The sequence below is a fragment of the Dermacentor silvarum genome, chromosome 8 (assembly GCF_013339745.2).
Source record: "Dermacentor silvarum isolate Dsil-2018 chromosome 8, BIME_Dsil_1.4, whole genome shotgun sequence".
Classification (NCBI taxonomy): domain Eukaryota; kingdom Metazoa; phylum Arthropoda; class Arachnida; order Ixodida; family Ixodidae; genus Dermacentor; species Dermacentor silvarum.
In genome coordinates, this window is record NC_051161.1 from 143,759,695 (window position 1) to 143,779,444 (window position 19,750).

General features: G+C 47.6%; 3 non-coding genes across 3 annotated transcripts; 1 reads left to right on the plus strand and 2 right to left on the minus strand.

The window, feature by feature from the left end:
• Nucleotides 1-790: 790 nt before the first annotated feature.
• On the minus strand, nt 791-863 carry Trnaa-agc (transfer RNA alanine (anticodon AGC)). Its single transcript has one exon. It is a non-coding gene; the product is annotated as a tRNA-Ala (tRNA).
• A 14,555-nt stretch (nt 864-15,418) lies between these two features.
• On the plus strand, nt 15,419-15,512 carry Trnay-gua (transfer RNA tyrosine (anticodon GUA)). Its single transcript has 2 exons — nt 15,419-15,455; nt 15,477-15,512. It is a non-coding gene; the product is annotated as a tRNA-Tyr (tRNA).
• A 1,553-nt stretch (nt 15,513-17,065) lies between these two features.
• Nucleotides 17,066-17,138, minus strand: Trnaa-agc (transfer RNA alanine (anticodon AGC)). The gene has a single exon. It is a non-coding gene; the product is annotated as a tRNA-Ala (tRNA).
• Between the last annotated feature and the right edge of the window lie 2,612 nt (nt 17,139-19,750).

Below are 19,750 nucleotides of genomic sequence, written 5' to 3' on the forward strand. Positions count from 1 at the left end.
CGGCCGCATTTCGATGCGGGCTAAATGTGAAAACACCCATGTACTTAGATTTAGGTGCACGTTAAAGAACCCCAGGTGGTCCACATTTGCCGGAGTCCCCCACTACGGCGTGCCTCATAATCAGATCGTAGTTTTGGCACGTAAAACCCCATAATTTATTTTACAAGAAAGCTGGGAACTTTTATGATGAGTGCATATAAAAGCGCTATTTTACTCTTCAGCCAATATACCCAAAACTGAGTTTCTACATCGACTTTCTCACAAATGAGTATTGCGGCAGTTTAAAAAAAAGGAAACCGTAGGACTACAGAAATGTTCACAACTCTTCTGTGACATTACTCAACATTATCGAATTCAAAGGCAGGAGTATCCACCGCCTCACCCCAAGTTCAATCGGGCCCAGTCCGTTCAATGGCGGCAGCTACAAACACGAGCATACACGAACCCTGTCATCATGAACCATATATACCCCGAATTATATACAACCAATCCATGCCAGTATTGTAACACTAGAGCCACACTAGATCACATCCTATGGGCATGTCCAGCATTAATCAGCAATTCTGGGGTCGCGGCCTCCAATGAGGTCCTTCGGGAGCGTTGGGGGACTGCGCTGCTCAGTTCAGGCCTGGACCAGCAACTGTGGGCTATCCAGCAGGCCGAGGAAGCTGCCGGGACACACGGTCTCTCCGCTGGCTCCTAGGTGAGAACCCAGCCCAGCAATGTGCCGGAAATAAAGTTCTTCTCTCTGTCTTGGCAGTGCTTTTGTCATTGGCGAAAAAAAAAGACGTGGAGGTGCTGGGTATCGATCCCAGTACCTCTCGCATGCTAAGCGAGCGCTCTACCATCTGAGCTACACCCCCGACACGGTGGCCCGGTAGCCGAGGCACTACCGTACTGTGCTCTTCGCGTGAAACTAGGTCGAAGGAAAGCGCACGAGAGAGGTGAGGGGGGTGGGCACGACGACCGGTTGCCGCAAGAATCTCGCTTCGCATAATAAAGAGATGGTCTACTATTCGGAACATGTCCTTGGATTGTGGTGGGAAGAACAACATCGTCTGTCACATTGACCTAAAAGGGCATGCTTGTATTCCATAAACAAGGAATTATATTTTTAACTTGGCTCTGAAAGTGGATGTAAAATAACACATGGCGTCGCTTGACGGTGAAACGGTGTCAACGAAGCGGTGTACTGCCGCGTAACCAACCACCAGCGCAGGGAAAGTTGTTTGTCTGGGTGCATAATTGTATTGCCTTATATTGTATTTTCAGTGCTTCTGCTAAGTTTGTCTGCGTCAGAGAGTAATTTCTTTCTTATATCTAGTAGGAGATATTTCGTCTTCAATTGGAGACAAACAGGTAACAATGATGATGACGACAAAGATGACTGGTCAAGAAAAGTTGTCGCAGTTTCACCTGAAAAGCGCAGCATCAATTGCGATAGCAAATTTGTAGAGAGCTATACGGAGTAATGATAGCAGCTTTATCAGCTGTATAAACTTGGACATGCAGCAGCACCGGCAACACGCACAACTGTTGTCGACGCCGTCGGCGTTTTGCCCGCGTTCGCACAAAATGCGTGCGGCGTTGGTGACTGTTGCCGGAGCCTCTGATATAAATAGGCACTTGGTGCTGCAGCTAAACGTCGCTTCTCTTCCCTCCCCCTCCCCCCCACGGCCTTTCGTGCGTCCGAATAAGGCGCGTTTGCTCTACATATATGGTGATTGTAAAGGAGGAAAGAGACGCCTACTTCTGCAGCCCTTAACGCACGGCGCAGAACGCGCGTTTGTTCTCCGCCGTGGGTTCACTCTCCGTGAAAGCGCGCGTCCCTCGGGCCCTTTCACTCGCACATACAGCGTTCGGCAGCGCGCGGCGACGATTTCATCTCCATTGACATCATACGGAGCCTCACGGCGACGGCGACGGCGACGCCGACGGCAGAAATCTGCTTTGGAGTGTCCATATAATTGCTATCGAAATAATATGACTAGTGAACCACTCCATTTTTTCTTGTACAAATATGTCAAATGAGCAAATATTTATAGCCACAAATAAATGTGAAGTGTAACGACACCAAATAACAGTCTTAACTTGAGCTAGTTGGTAACTGCTAATAACGAAACATTAATATATTCTAGCGAAATGTAACTCGAATGACAAAACGAATACTTAAAAAAGAAAGAGAAAAACGCTTAACTTTGTACTCGACTGCGCAACGTTTGAAACAGCGAAGCTGGACGATTATAGCCCAGCGTTTTCCAGAAGTGCGCGCGAACTTTGAATCTTATTACTGATGATGATGATAATTTCTTATCGAGCGTCTCGGACTTACGGCCGTCACTGCGCGTAGCATAGCGCAGCTTGCAACACCGACACCGCGTTCCGATGCCGACACAGCGTTCCAGGAGACCCGCTCCGTGAATGCGTCTCTTTCTCGCTCTCATAGCGCCAAAACCTCTTCACCTCGCAGAGCACGAGCGTACGAACGCGCCAGCAGTGGACGAAGACGACGACGCTCGAACGCAATCATATGGTTCGCATAAATGCATGCATCTTTTTAAATGAATCAGCTGACTCGCTCGCTTCGACATCACTAAATGGTCCGGTCATAAATATTCTTCATGATTTCTCTTTTTTAACAGGAGCTAGATTTAAACGCCTTTTATTGCTGAGTTGCCATGACTCGTCCACACTTTCTTCAGGCGATTTTCAACATTTAAAATTTCGATGGAACACGAGCAAGTGCTTTTCACGCCAATGTGAGGTGACGCTGTCAACTTTCCGCTGCAGAGTTCCCCGCCTAAATTTTTATCTTCGTAGATCCGGTTTATCAATCACTGACCTCTGCTCGTTTTGTAATCAAACGAAAGACTATTGACCACGTCTTTCTTGCCACCGCTTATCCTCCCTCCGTAGAATGTTTCTGTTATTTCCAAGCAGTAATCTGGGTTTGGCACTTACAACGCCAAACATTTTGTCTTTTGGGGCCTGTCAATTAGGCACAAGTCAGGGTTCTATGATCACTGCTGTTCACAAATTTATTGAAGCATCCGGAAGGTGACGCTGCTAGGGTACCGACCGTGGGACATGTTATTTTATGTTTATTTTTTGTAGTTAGTTTCCTCTTAATTTTTATTTAGTTAATTTATGTATAGGACATCTTAAAATCTGTGTTAAGGAGTTGCCAAAATCTTAATTTTGATTATTCACCTTTACCCCTTTGTTCGTTGTTAGGTGTATGTTTTATTTTATCCAGTGTGGCCAATCGCCCTCGTGGGTGCGAGCCATGTTTTGAGGCAACAACAACAACAACAAATGCATGCTCTGCAATCGTGGATGTATAGCCTAGATAACGTCCGTTTGCCACCGCAAAATGCCTCATTCTGCTTCTGGTCGCCGAAGCGTGCGGACGCAGGATGGCTGGCTTCTCACGAGCTGCGACAACGGCTGACGCTGGCCGCGGATCTTCGTTCTCCGACGTGCCCAAGGACTACAGGATCATTCTGCCAGCCATGCCCAGCGGAGAAGGACGGAAGACTATGGTTGCTCCACATTGCGATATAGCAGGACGCCCGTACAAAATAGAGTACTTTAGTCAGGCTATGAGGAACGCTGGCATTATTGGGCAGGTTGGTGGCATAGGGGCTTATCTGACGTCTCACGTCTGGCTAGTGAATTTCCGCATAGAAGAAGCGAAGAAGTTGCTAGAAACCAAGCTCTTCCTTGTCAAAAGTAGGACCTGCGTCGCAATTGACCCACATAGGCAGGAAGTGTGGCTGAAAGTTCATTTGGGCGCGTTCAACGTGAGCAACCACGCAGTGAGACGGGCTTTCGCAGAGTACGGGGACGTGAAGGTGGTCACTGACGTCAAAGACTCAGCAAGTCTGGTCTTCTCGTTAATGTTCCAAAGAGCAAGTTCAGTGTTATGGACTTCTTCGACAACGCCGACTCAACAAGACGTGCTGTGCGACTTATTCTCCTGGGTAAGCCTTGAACGCATCCCACACTAAATTCGCATCGTAAACGGAACAGTAATCGTTAATTATTGTGCGATGCCGTGAGCCCATCTATCTGAGCTGTCGTGCTACAGGACACATCCGTAAAGTAAATTTTAAGCAACCTGATGTTGCTTAAACATCCGTAAAGTAAATTTTAAGCAGCTTGAAGTACCGGCGCGGCCCCAAGCGGGAAGAAGAGCGATTGGTCTGTTTCAAACAACATGCAAAAATGAAGGACGCCGCTAGAGACGCAAGTATAAACTGTATTTATTTCACCCTTACTGTGGGTGACTAAAATGTTCACGCATTGTCTACTTCCGTATGAAGAACAACGTCACGGCTTCACAGAGTTGTCCAGCTATAGCTTCAACACTTTGCGGGAGAATGGTTTCCGCTCAAAAAGCTTAGTCGCCCTGTTTCTATCCGTCACTCCAACCACATAGTTCGTGAAAATGGGCTTCATAAACTTATTCGCGATTAGATGTAGAACTATCTTTATTTGCTTTTCGTCGCTCTTTTCGCAATGGAGCACAGGAAGTTCCATGAGAGCCCGGACGCTTCTTTCAGCGCAGATTTCTAACGCCTTAGCACTTGAGCTTCTGTTGTAGAGCACGGTTTCAGCAAACTTCCGAAGCCCTCTCAGAACATTTACAAGCTCCTCGTTCGGGTAGTAAAGTCCTCCTCATTTGTGGTGAGCGGTGAGACTGTGGAGGGGAATGCTCCTTTTAGGCGCCTGCAGGAGCGAAATGGAATTTACGCGTGGGATTCGCTCACTTGGCGCGCGAACGATGAACCCTCCTATTAAACCTACACTGGCCACGTCCAGGTTTGAAACGAGCGGCATTGTGTTGGCGCATTGGCCATACAGTTCTCTGCTACACTAAGAAGCTTCTCCATCGCTCCATTGCTGGTTAGCTGGAATTAGTTTTTTGGCTGAGAAAGCGGATGAACTTTGCACGTTGCTACTCGAAGCAGCAACAATTCCAGTCTTGAGCATCTTCTCCACGCCGTATACCGCGCTTTTTGCATCCAGCGCATCCTGGCACTTCTGCGCAGGAATCCAAACAAGGATTTAATTGGGTCACTTGATATTTTTCTCGTCAACACAAACTCGAACTTTCTGAAAACTAGCAGATGTCGAATCCACTAGACATTCGACTTCGTTGTTATAACGAGTGCATGATAGATTTTCTTTGTCAGAAAGTTCTCACGCTTGCGCTTTCTCGTGAAACGAGACACATGGCTCCTTTTATTGCGATAGCAATTATATGGACACTCAAAAGCAGATTTCTGCCGTCGGCGTCGCCGTCGCCGTTGCCGTCGCCGTTGCCGTCGCCGTCGCCGTCGCCGTGAGGTTCCGTATGACGTCAATGGAGATGAAATCGTCGCCGCCGAACGCTGTATGTGCGAGTGAAAGGGCGCGAGGGACGCGCTCTTTCATGGGGAGTGAACGCACGGCGGAGAACAAACGCGCGTTCTGCGCCGTGCTTCCTTAAGGGCTGCAGAAGTAGGCGTCTCTTTCCTCCTTTACAATCACCATATATGTAGAGCAAACGCGCCTTCTTCTCACGCACGAAAGGTCGCGGGGGGGGGGGGGGGGGGAAGGGAGGCGACGTTTAGCTGCGGCACCAAGTGCCTATTTATATCAAAGGCTCCGGCAACAGTCACCAACGCCGCAGGCATTTTGAGCGAACGCGGGCAAAACGCCGACGGCGTCGACAACGGTTCGGCGCGTTGCCGGTTCTGCTGCATGTCCAAGTTTATACAGCTGATAAAGCTAATATCATTACTCCGTATAGCTCTCTCCAAATTTGCTATCGCAATTGATGCTTCGCCTTTCAGGTGAAACTGCGACAACTTTTTACGCTGACTGCTTTCACAACGGCACGCAACAATACTGTGTAATTGCTGTGTTTAACGTTGTAGAAGCATCGATAAGCTTACAACAAGCAAGCACACACACCATAAGAATACCGCAGCACCACGAGTGCGGCTTACGGAGGCGTTGCGCCTACCTTCAGAGGAGGAGCGTAGTGTCAGACCTCAGCACCTCTAGCGGCCGCCCTGAGAGATGCGTAGGAAAGGGTTCGGCAGTGCTCCCGCCGCCTGTTTTACTGGCATGTAGTTAGAGGAGGCGTTGCCAGATCCTAAATGGCTCCCAAGAGTTGAAGCATTGTTACACATGTCCGAATATAAATTGGATAGCGCAAAGCCAGTTCCGAGAGTCTGTTGCCTCGAATGTATGTTTTTGTGTAATTGTGCTGTTTAATTTGACAATAAAGAAAAAAAGGGCCCTATAGCCTAGTGGTTACGACGCTCGCCTGGGGACCGGGCGTTCGCTGGTTAGAATCCTGCCTCGGCAAGGAAAGTTTATTTTATTTTCTTTCTTGGTAGTTTCTTGCTACGAACCACAAATTACGCATTGTTTAAACAGTTTCGCTTTTTTTAAAAAAGCTCGCAAGCTGTAAGCAGCACTGTAAGCAGTCAACTTTCATGACAAAAGTGCAGGGTCCGAATAGTTTTATAATGAAAAAGCTTTATTTAATAGTTTTTGTGCGCATGAAGGATTGACCATTACCACAGCAATAAAAAAACCAAGTGCGTGTTACAACAGTTGTAATATATTACTGGATAGATAAAAAATTATATTTTTATTTATACAATTGATTTGGTCTCCCATATGGAGCTGGGTGTGGACCGTGCTTGACTTAATGGTTCTTGAGTTTGGTTGGGGACGCGCTGAAACTGAGCACGTTCACATTTTTGTATCCACCACCAGTCGGCATGTCATTCAATGCGAACCTTTGAATACCTTATCTGTCGCATAAAGCTGACGATAAATGTGCAGGGCAGGCAGCTAGACTTTTGCCAACCTCGTGCATAAGAAAAAGACATAAATTTGGTCGAAAGACTCCATAGCTTTACCAGGAGACCCAACCGACTGTTCTTAGGCTGAGCGAAAGCTGAGGTGACAAATTTATACGGCGCTATTTCCATAACATGGTACCTCGTGAGCAAAACTATAAGAACCACAGGCTCACCGAAGAAACTTCATTTGTTCTTAATTCAATCGCACCAACTGGAATCGGTGAGCGAACGAGAAGGTTCGCAATGCCAAATTAGTACTGCAGTGTTTAATGTCAGGTTACATTCAAAAGTGTATTGGAAACTCGACTCTATCGCAGAATCCCTACTTGGTACACTTTTGCTCAGGGAAGTACATCACACTGGTCGGTATTGTTTATCATTTTTGGCGAAGGAACATTATCGTGACCAAAACTAGTGCTATACAAGGAAACGCGGCGTTTCCTTAAGCTTCATGCCCATTCGTGCAAGCCAACCACTGTGGTTACTTAGTTGTCCATTAAAGCCCTAAACACCACTTGCGCCTAACTTCCTCAATAAACTAAACCACCAAAGGGAAAATACGACCGCTTGTGAGAAAGCAATTGTATACAAAGACCGAAATGACTATCAATGGGTTAACTTCAACGAAGCCTGGAGCCCAATCGGCAGTGCTTTTCCCGAGCTTAGCTTTCTTCTCGGCTACCTTACCCTAACATCCATTTCTATAGAAATGTCAGCGTGACCATAGTTTAGAAAGACTTAACACTTATCCCCTTGCAAAGACAACAGGTTGGCCTAACCGATGGTGCCAATAAGTCCGCCGCAGCTGCCTGCAGCAAAATATTGTGTCATTCATGAAACAAGTGCGCCATCCAAAAGAGCCCCCATTTTTCTCTGAGTAACGGCGGCACTTCGCCGAACCGACACTTTCATGTTGAAACGTCAACAGATCATAGCGTTAATGGGCAAAAGTGTGTTCGTCTAGAAGATATCCGTTGCGTGTGACCGCAGTTTCGCTGCCTTGGTCACGCTCATACAGGTGTATACGTATCTTGTCATGCTGGCGCGTGTTTGTCGGGATCTTCCACTTCAATATTATTGCAGGTGAATCAAAGGCCTATGGCAATAATTACAAATACTTGGAGTGCAGGTGCAAGATGTAAAAAGCCTGACCTACTCGAACGGCTGGAAAAACTAGGAAGCGAAACAGCTAAATATGTTACATGTGCAAAAGGGTTTATTAGAACTCGGAATAGCGCAGCGGCGACAGTCAAACGAGGACACAACTTCCAAGCATGAGCGCCGTTGCCGAGCGAGAGCGCCTGGCCGCACTATACGCCGGACCCACTAGCGTCTCTCTTCGCTACAATCACCCCGGGAGTGATAAGGGAGCCAGCCAATTACCTAACAGCTCATCACGATGACCGGATCCTATTGTGTCTTGAGGCGGTCGACATCGACAATGCGCAGGTCCGAAGATTGTTCAACTGGTTCGATTACATAGTTCATGGGAAATGCGCGTTCAGCTATGCGGTAAGGACCTTCACAGTTCGGAAGTATTTTCGATGAGAGGTCAGGGGCGGTGAACGGGACAGAGAGCCACAGAAGTGCGCCAGGAAGCAAGGCGACCGTGGAAGTGGAGTCGCCGCGAGGGCTTTTCTGGCGCTCGTGGTCGTTGGAAGTAAAGGCACGTGGGAGATCGCGGCATTCTTCAGCATGCCTTGCCGTGGCAGAATATGCGTACCTTCGGATGCATCCGGCTGCTATGGTAAAGATTGTGTCGATTGCGTGTCACCACTGCCGCCGTGCAGTAAGGAAATGGGCGAAAAGACAGTGCTGCTCTGAGTAGCGGTATTGTATACGCATAGGTTACAAAGGGCAGAATGGCGTGCCGGTTCGTGTGGTCGGAGGCAACTTACATTGAAAACACGTCACCGAGCGTACGGTTGAAGCGTTCTGTAAGGCCATTGGTTTCATTTCATTTCATTTCATTTCATTACTGTTTTATTTTCCAGAAAACAAAATACAGATTTCTGGAAGGGATACCTGGGCAAAAAGCGCGTTGCAGGTGAATCTTCACCCCAGATTTCCGACGCTGAAAATCAGGGCGGGAGCGAAAGAACTTCTAAACGTAGTTGTACATCCCTCGCCAGTAGTAGCGCTGTCGAAGACGCTGGTATATTTTCAAAACTCCCGATTGTGCGCTCTGTGGATCAGCGTGACAGGATGCGCATATTTCGGAGCGCAGACTGTGAGGAACTACTAACAACCACTGGCAGCCGTCTGCGGTAAAACTATACGTCGGTGAAGCAGGTTGTCGCGAACCGAGAAATGGCGAGCTTGACGACGCAACGTGCGAGTGGTTGACTGTGATGATGGGTCACGAAGCCAGTCTATAATCCAAGGACATCCACGGGTCTTATCGCAGATCGGAAGTGGTAGTGTCAAGGTCGATGGAAGAAACAGCGAGCTGGGATAGTGAGCAGCAGGCATTGTCGTCAGGCAAGGGGGAGTGTGAGAGAGCGTCAGCGTGAGAATGTGAGCGTCCGTTACGGTACAACACGCGGATATCGTAGTAAAGGAATCTTCAATGACGACCGCCAACATAGTGCATGGTGGCCCGTGACGACATCAATTGGGTGGCCATACAAAAAAGTTGTCGCAGTTTCACCTGAAAGGCGAAGCATCAATTGCGATAGCAAATTTGTAGAGAGCTATAGGGAGTAATGATATTAGCTTTATCATCTGTATAAACTTGGACATGCAGCAGCACCGGCAACGCGCAGAACTGTTGTCGACGCCGTCGGCGTTTTGCCCGCGTTCGCTCAAAATGCCTGCGGCGTTGGTGACTGTTGCCGGAGCCTCTGATATAAATAGGCACTTGGTGCCGCAGCTAAACGTCGCCTCCCTTCCCTCCCCCCCTCCCCCACGGCCTCTCGCGCGTCGGAAGAAGGCGCGTTTGCTCTACATATATGGTGATTGTAAGGAGGAAAGAGACGCCTACTTCTGCAGCCCTTAAGGAAGCACGGCGCAGAACGCGCGTTTGTTCTCCGCCGTGCGTTCACTCCCCGTGAAAGAGCGCGTCCCTCGCGCCCTTTCACTCGCACATACAGCGTTCGGCGGCGCGCGGCGACGATTTCATCTCCATTGACGTCATACGGAACCTCACGGCGACGGCGACGGCGACGCCGACGGCAGAAATCACCTTTTGAGTGTCCATATAATTCCTATCGCAATAATAAGTTCAGAACTTAGTAAGAGCCCAGATGATCGCCCGACGTTCTTTTTCCATGATAGTGCATTGGTATTGGCTTTCGTAAGGGTACAGCTTGCATAGGCCACGACATATTCAGGAAAGCCAGGTTTGCGCTTCACAAGGACTGCGCCGAGGCCAACACCGCTGGCATCTGTGTGCACCTCTGCAGGGGCCGTCGGGTCGTAGTGGCGCAAAATTGGGGGAGACGTCAACAAACGATGAGATTTGCGAACGTCTCCTCGCATTCTGCTGACCACGATTGAATGGGTCCGTTGCTTACAAGGAGATTCGTCAAGAGGGATGCGACGGTGTCGAAATTTCGAATGAAGCGTCGGAAGTAGGAACACAAACCTACGCAACTTCGCTGTTCTTTGATGGACGTAGGTTTAGGGAATTCAGCGACGGCACGAAGTTTGGCTGGATGGGGGAGAATTCGATACTTGGTGACGACGTAATCCAGTATCGTCAGCTGCAGAGCTGCAAACGGGCACTTCTTTAAATTATGTTGTATGGATTCGTTTCTCAAACACGTCAAAACACGCCGGAGGCGTTGAAGGTGCGTGCAGAAGTCCGGAGCAAAAACAACGACGTCGTCTAGGTATCACAAGCACGTGTGCCATATGAAGCCGCACAGTACGGTATCCATCATGCACTCAATGTTGCTGGCGCATTACAAAGTCCAAGCGGACATGACTTTAAATTCGTATAAGCCGTCAGCCGTGACAAAGGCTGTTTTTGGTCGATCTTTACCTTCCATAGGTACTTGCCAATATCCTGAGCGCAGATCGAAAGGTGAAAAAAATTCTGCTCCTTGTAGGCTGTCAATAGCGTCGTCGATTCGCGGAAGCGGGTAAACATTCTTGCGAGTGATCTTGTTGATGTGCCGATAGTCCAAACAGAACCGCACAGAACCGTGTTTCTTCAGAACAAGGAAAACGGGAGATGCCCGTGGACTATCGGAAGGTCGGATCACTTCGCGGCGGAGCATATCGGCCACTTGTTCATTAATCACGCGTCGTTCTGTAGCAGATACACGATATGGGCGCTGCCGCAATGACGACTGGGGTACAGTGTCAATGCGGTGCGTAACAGCTGACGTCCTGCCCAAGGAAGGTTTCCCGACATCGATAGAAGAACGAAATTCTTGTAAGATGCACAGAAGCTGAGATCGCTGGCCCGGTGTTTCATCGGCAATAGAAGAGTCGAACGCATCTGTGGGCAATGGGCCAGACGTAGAAATATAACCGAGGATACTGTAACGGGGACAGTATGTATTCGGGAACGCCCGTAATTTTCACGTCTTCGATAGCTTCGACATTGCCAAGACATTCACCTCGGAGCAGCATCACAGGGTAAGGAAACGGGTTACAAACAAATATAGCACTGAAGCCCTGTGTATCGTTCACCGCTGCAAAAGGTAGCCGTAGATCTTTCGGAGTGAAAAAGCGGCCAGTCAGAGAAAGTAGTGTGACGGCGTCGGAGAGGATGCAGCAGTACATAGAGACAACCATTGACGAGCTGAGAGGAACGTTGGTGTCGTGTGTGGCGCGTAATTTGTTGAGAAGAGAAGCATTGCCGGTGAGTGTCAAATCTGAAAGCGGCAAGAGATCTAGTTTGGCCCGTGCGCAATGAATGCCGGCATTGTGGCGGGAGAGAAAATGCCAGCCGAGGATAACGTCGTGGGAGCACGACGAAATTACGATAAATCCGATGGCGTATACCCCGTCCTCGATGACAACACGAGCGGTGCACGCCGCTATCGGGTAAATACGCTGTGCGCCGGTGTGCGGAGGGACAATTCTGTAAGGGGCGTCGTGACTTTTCGAATCAAGCGATAAATCTTTGTGTCCATAACTGATACAGCGGCTCCGGTGTCCACGAGTGCAGATGTGTGAACGCCGTTAACAAACATGTCTATCACATTCGTCGAGCTACGTTGAGGACTTTCGCGTTTCGACGGCGCCGCAGCCCTTGCCTCGTGGACTGCGGCGATTAGTTCTCCTCTTCCCTAGCTACGGGACGAGGCCGCATCGGTAATATCGAGCGTCGGCTTGGAGAAGGTGAGCCGCGGGTATGGGGCGTGGGGCAGAGTGAGGGTAACGATGCCGAAGCTTCATCGTATTATGGTCGGGGAGAGCCTATACATGCGAACTGGCGTATTTTGTGTAGCGCTGTACGACCGCACGCGATTGCAGTAGCGTGCGAAGGGACCTGCATAGTATGGGCTATTGTCATATGTACGCCACCCATTCGCTGTGGTAGGTCCCAACCATGTCGGAGGACGAGTTGTGCGGCGCGGCTGGTGAAATGGCTGCATGTCGGGCTGTGGTCGGGGCACAGTCAACACATCGGTGTAAGTGAGAGACCCACCTTGAGGGAGTGGGTGGGTCCTGGCCACAACTTTAGCGTAGTTGAGAGGTGCCACCTCAGGAACATGTTGGTGGGGCTCAGGCAAAACCTCGTTGAGTTCTTCCACTATGGCGCGGCGGAGCGAACGCACCAAACTTCATGTTTGCTCTTGTACTGGTTGCGGCTGTGCAAAGCCCATCAAGGAGATTTGGAGTGCAATTTCCTCGCGCACGAACGCCTTCATTTCGGCCAGCAATGCTGACTGGTCAGAAACGGCCGTCAAGCCAGGGGTGCTCGTCGCGCGATGTAGGGCGACGGGCCAACGACCACTGCCTGCGTAGCTCCTCGTAACTTTGGCACAGTGTAATTATCTCTGCCACAGTGCGAGGATTTCTGGCAAGCAGTATGTCGAAGGCATCGTATTCTATGACTTTCATAACATTCCTGATCTTATGAGACTCCGACGTGGTCGCATTGACTTTCTTGCATAAGTCCAGGATGTCTTCAATTAACTGGTGAATAATTCACCTACTTGCTGAGCTGGTTCTGGCAAACGCTGTTCTGCGCGCAGCTTACGAACAGCAGGGCGCCCAAAAACATCCACAAAAGATGTCTTGAAGTCTGACCACGTCGGAAAATTCGTTTCGTGGTTGTTGTACTATAAGCTGGCCGCACCCGCGAGGTAGAATAGCACGTTGCTCAGCTTTGCTGCTTTGCCCATTTATTGTGTGTGCTTACCCGCTCGTAGGTCGCTAGCCAATCCTCAACTTCGGTGTCATCGGCGCGTGTGAAGATAACAGGGTACCGGGTGGCGAGGAACACCAGAGCACGGTGCCACTGCAGGGGGAGCTACTTGCTGGGATGCTTCTTCAGGCATGGTCGATGGTAGGGTGCGGGATCGAAGTTCCAGGTTGCAGGTTTTGAGGGCGCAGCACGCTCCACCAATTGTAAAAGCATTTATTAGAACTCGGAGCAGCGCAGCGGCGACAGTCAAACGCGGACACAGCTTCCAAGCAAGAGCGCCGTTGCCGAGGAAGAGCGTCTGGTCCCACTAGAGCCGGACCCCCTAGCTCCTCCCTTCGCTACAAAGCGCGTGATGCGCTTAATTCTTCGCTGTTCGACGAAAATTAGTAAATCTGGAAATAAATAAATGGACCTTGCACGTGTATGTCTCTGATTCAGCTAACTCCTTTGTTCGGTACGGATAGCAGATAGACTACACTGTTTTATCTGGAGTCTGTGTGAACCAAGATTAGGAGTGTAGAAAAGGTCAGTGAAGAAACTCTCCTGAAAGCTGGTTTGAGTGTCTTGTGTATATAAGCATTTCCAGCTTTGGTTTGGCAAGCATTTGCATGCGGAATGATTTTTTGTTTTAACAGAAGCAACAGCATAACTGTTAATTTCTTGATCGTCAAGATTGCTGAACAGATGCTTTATTAGGTTCCTCGTACACTCTGCATGCCATATATACGCTATTACAGCGTGTACATTTTGCCCACGCTAAGTTTTATTCACCGACCAATGCGCGGACATCTAATGCGGCCTGTACTCGTCTTGATTGTGGACAGCCATTTCGATCGTGGTCTTTTTCTTTGGTGTTATTGCGAACATCTTTCTACACAATTTTTTTTTGCTGGGGGTGGTGCATACTCTGACACTTCGTTCACGGGGCGTTTGATCAAACAATAGTGCATGTTATGATACCAGGAATTCATAATTAAAGTGCCCAAATTTCTGCATTTCGACTTCGCAAGTTATATCTCTTTCCCCTACTTTACTGGATTTAAGAAAAGTTTCTGCCTCAATAACAACCAACAATGGGCATTTCTGAGCTCTTACGACGCGATTCCTTCATTTCAATAACTTGCTCGGAGCCTACATTGATATTGTGTCCCGCAGTGCTTACGCTTTCTTCCGTGCTTTTTCTGAACTCTCACTTTCTTTCCTCTTGTAACCAAATTTAAGCACGTCTGTCAACTTGCGTCCTCGAACGCTTCTTTTACTGCTCGCTAGTGCCCTTGGCACTTACCTGTTAGCTCAGTCACCGCTCAGGTGCCCAAAAGTTTGCCATCAGCAATATTCATTAGTTGCACCAAAATATCGCGGCAGAAAGCTGCCAAAGGACGTCTATTGGTAACTTTGTGCCGACCTCTCTTTGCTGCAACACTGGCGCTGAAGTTTTGCACGGTTCATGGCTTTTGATTGTTCACAACAGATTGGGCTACGTTCGATGCGGTAGCAAAAACCAAATGGCGTTGACGCCTTTTCCCGCATAAAATAAATTAGATATTTAAACCCCACACCGGTACCATATGGCAGGCTGACCGTCCAATAATCTAAACACGCCACGCGTGTCCAAAGGAACCAACATATGCTGCCGGATGTCAGTGGTGTGTTCACGCGCCCTTGTTTGTAGTTCTGTACGTTCTTCGGGTTCGGTGAAAGGTGAACAGAGCCGGCATACGCAAAGAGAGGAAAAAGCTGTCCGGAAAAATGCTTGAAGCCTGTTCCTACAGAGTATTCAATCAGGTCTTACCTACAAGGAGTCGTATAGACAGCGTAATATTGCACCATTTTAGAAAGTCCCCGAGTGATGATCGAACACAACGAAAGAAAAACACGAATAGAGCTAAGCTACCGATTGACGGGAAGACCACTGCAATGTCGCCAACAGTGCGTGTTTCATATGTAGAGAATGTCGGCTCTCCGCTAATGCGGCGCTGCATATTTGCCCACAGTAAGAATGTAGCGTAAATAATGCGCTTTTCTTTTTTTTTCTTAGGACTGATTGGAATTTCTTAGCACCCGGTTAAGCGCCAGCGACGTTCAAGCCAATCAGCACTCGGTCAAAAATTTGGCGACAACGGTGAACCAATTTTCCACCCATAATTAGCCACGCGTTCCTTCAGTTGAATGGATCATACAGTTCGCAGGCAGCGCCTGCTCTTTGACAGGTGCTGTTGCTATTCCGTCGATAGCTCAGATGGTAGGGCGGTGGACTGTAGAGGCACAACTTCAAGACAGACATCCATAGGTCGCTGGTTCAAATCCGTCTCGACGGATATTTTTTTTTCTTCCTTAACGACGCAAATCAACAGAGGGTTACTTGTTCCTTGTGATGTAGCAAGAAATTCTAACGTCGGCTCTCCTAATGGGAAAGGGTGATCACATTCTCCGAGCCAAAAATAAAAGGAATGAAGAAGTGGTGGGGGCAGCTTTCATTCTCACTACTTCAGGCGGACGGCTTTTAGGGATAATAATATTCCCTGCCCGGCTCATCACAACTACTACCGCCACCCCCTCTCTTCAATATAGCCGCACATTAAGCGCAGTATGGCGTCTCTACCCGCACCCATAAAGTAGCGTAAGCACACACTATTTATTTATTTATTTATTTATTTATTTATTTATTTATTTATTTATTTATTTATTTATTTATTTATTCTTCATTCACAACGGTGGTTGGGGGTCCCTTAGGCGAAAGCGGTTGCAAACCACTTGAAAGTGCTTGAGGGCCCGCGTATAGAGAACAGCGGTTTTACAGACCCGATACGTATAAATGTATACTATAGCACAATACAATTATAAAGAGATTAAAAAGACTGACGTAATAAAAATATTCACTCATTGCAAGCACAATTAGGTGAATTATTCCGTGAATACACAAATTCAGGAAAAGATTAGTACATTAAGCGAACGTAAAATGCTTAACGTGAACACCAATCCCAACGTAACGCAAATAACAATGAACACAATGCATAAAGCTCACAATATTCATTTTAATGGTCATAAGACAACATAAAATACGAACATTAAGTAACAGTTTCATAATATTCTAACACTTCTCTTCTGCTTTGTCTAAAGAAGCCCACGTCTCTCTGTTCACATCTGTCGAGCATGGACGGTAATGTAAACCTTAAAAATTTCAAGTAAATAGAACATGCATGACCTCACCCATCCACCCACCGATTTCAAATCGCTTGAGTTCTGGCTCACTAGCGACCGTCGTAGAGCCCCCCCCCCCCCCTTTTTTTTTAACAGTCAGTGATGTGGCGTGGTCATGTTGTCGTTGTCGTTTCATCCTCATATTGCAGTCCATGTGGTTGTCGTCGTTGCTGCGTAGAATTAGGCAGCACTGCACAAAGTTGGGGGCTGAGTAAGGTAGGGAATTTGTCCATTTTAAAACCGGTCACCTTTAAAAGGGAGGCTACTTTCAAGATAATAATTTCGAGCCGTTGAACAAAGTCGCCTAAATAAATACAGTGGCAGTGAATGCGTTCGCAGACGGAGGAATATTTGACCGAATGCCTCAAAAATTTCTCTGGATAAATTTTCATACTGCATAAAACACCTTAAACACACGGAACTATTCACACTAAGCGCGCTTATGTGAATGTTGCTTTTACCCAAGCGCAAAAAAAGCAGAAAGCTTTTCCTGTGGGTGCAAATAAACGCGCCATTTTGCAGCTCACCATACCTGCGCAAAACTGAGTGGATACATCGACTTTCTCACAAATGAGTATTGCGGCTGTGTGAAGAAAAAAAAAACACGAAAGCAGCAAGGCTCACAAACTCTTGGTAGCCCTTTTTTATTTGGCGGAAAAAAGAGAAGTCGTGGAGGTGCTGGGTATCGATCCCAGTACCTCTCGCATGCTAAGCGAGCGCTCTACCATCTGAGCTACACCCCCGACACGGTGGCCCGGTAGCCGAGGCTCTACCGTATTGTGCTCTTCACGTGAAACTAGGTCAAGGAAAACCAACGAGGGAGGTGAGGGCGTTGGAGACGACCGATTGCCGCTAGAATGTCGCTTCGCATAATAAAGGGACTGTCTAACGTTCGGAACACGTATTTGGATTGTGATGGGAATAAGAACATCGCCTGTCACATTGACCTAAACGGGCATGCTTGTATTCCATAAACAAAGAATTAGATGTTCAACTTGGCTCTGAAAGTGGGTGCATAAAATAACGTGTGGCGTCGCTTGATGGTGAAAGTTTAAACAGTGTCAACGAATCGGTGTACTGCCAGATAACGAAACACCAGTGCAGGGAGAGTTCTTTTGCGGGGTTATATTACCCTGGAATTGTGTTTTCAGTGCTTCTGCTAAGTTTCGTTGCGTCAAAGAGTAATTTCTTTCTTATATCTACTAGAAGTTATTTCCTCTTGAAGTGGAAATAAGCAGGTGATAATGATGATTACGATACAGATGACTGGTCAAGATATGACTAGTGAACTACTCCATTTTTCCTTATCCATGTAAGTCAAATGAACAAATATTTAATGCCAAAAAAAAAGGGTGAACTGTAACGACACTGACTCATATAGCCTTTACTTGAAGTAGTAGGTAACTGCTAGCAACGAAACATTAATATTTTTTAGCTAAATGTAATTGGAATGACCCACTGAATCCTAAAAAAAAGAAAAGAAAAACTTGAAAGCTGTAAGCAGCACTGCACTTTCATTTCGTGTTAGTCAACTTTCATCACAGAAATACAGGGTTCGAATGGTTTCATAATACAAAAGCCTCACCTAAGAGAATTCGTGTACTTGAATGTTTGGCCAACATTACAGCGATTGAGAAATCGAAGTGCGTGTTAAAGCAGTTGTAATATTTTGTTAGATAAATGAAAATGTATATTTTTATGCATATAATTATATGGTCTCTCCTATGGAGCTGGGCGTGGACCGTGCTTGACTCTGCGGCTCTTCAGTTGGGTGGGCGATGCACTGAAACTGGCCACGTCTACATTTCTGTAGCCACCATCAGTCAGCATGTCCTTCAATGCGAACCGTTGAAGACCCCATCTGTCGCATATAGCTCATGATAAACCTGCAAGGCAGGCAGCTACACTTTCGCCAACCTCGTGCATAAGGAAGAGACATAACTTGGGTCAAAGGAAGTCTCCGTAGCTTTACCAGGAGACCCAACCGAATGTTGTTAAGGTGCGCGAAAGCTAAGGTGACAAATCTGTAGGACGCCATTTGCATAACACGGTACCTCGTGAGCAAAACTAATGAACAACATGCTCACCGAAGAAACTCCTTTTGTTAGTAATTCCATCGCACAAACTCAAACTAATGAGCGGACTAGAAGGTTCGCAATGCCAAGATTTTAGTGCTATCCGTAACATCAGGCTACATTCATAGTTGGATAAGAAAATCACCGCTATAGCAAAATCCCTAGTATGCATACTTTTGCTCGGGGGCGTGCATCACACTTGTCGGTCTTGTTAATCATTTTCTACGAAGGAAAATTCTCGTGACCAAAACTTGAGAAAATGAGATATTTGGTTAGGCTTGACGCTCGTGTGTTCAAACCAACCACTGCCATTACTTAGTTGCCCATAAAAGCAGTAAACACCACTCATGCCCTCTCCTTCTACGATGCGAACGTCTTCGAGTATTCCTGCAGCTGCTGTGCCGTCACCGATGCCACCCATTATCGACACTTTCCGACGAATAACGGGACTCCACTTTTCGAGAATCATTGAATACCAAGAATCCGCAGTAGGGTTTCCACTTGGGCTTGTTGGTTTTCCATTAAGACCGTGTATCATTACGCGCATACAACATGGACAAAAGAGGGAACACGTATATAACACACGAAGCGCTTCGTGTGTGTTATACGTGTTCCCTCTTTTGTCCATGTTGTTTGCGCGCAATGATACACGGCCAAGAATCCGCCATACCGCCATACTTTGCCCCTGCTGACCTTCCAAGTATGCCCCTATGGGTAATCTCCAAAATACGGGTGCGTCTCTCTATTCCCGGTATTTCTAAAAAAATCGTGAATACCTAGTGGGCGCCTTGAAAGCTCTTCCGTGCATGTGTATACAGACGGATCGGTCTCGTCGTATCTGTGAGCTGCGGCTTTCGTCGTGCCTGCGCATCAATTCATTCGATGCTTTCATGTGCATGACAAGATCACACCAACAACTAAGGAAAGACAGCTCTTACAGAGTGTTGGCTCTTCAAACTGCCGAGCTATACACTCTAGCGGAAAAAAGGGCCACCACATTATATTTCAATGGATCCACAGTCACTGTGCTGCACCCGGCAACAAACTGGCGATGCCGCAGCCAATAAGGCACTCGAATAACCAGGGCCACTGCTTGCGATTCCTTTGTTAAGAGCAGACGCCAATTGCCTTCTCGCAAGTGTGATCCGAAAAGTGACAGAGAAGCACAGGGACAATTCAGAAAATCGCCACAGACGACTCCAAATATTGGACCCGACCATTAAATTTAGGCTACCACCAAAATTCAGCGCCGCTCGGCCAGTCTTCTGCTCAAATGTAGG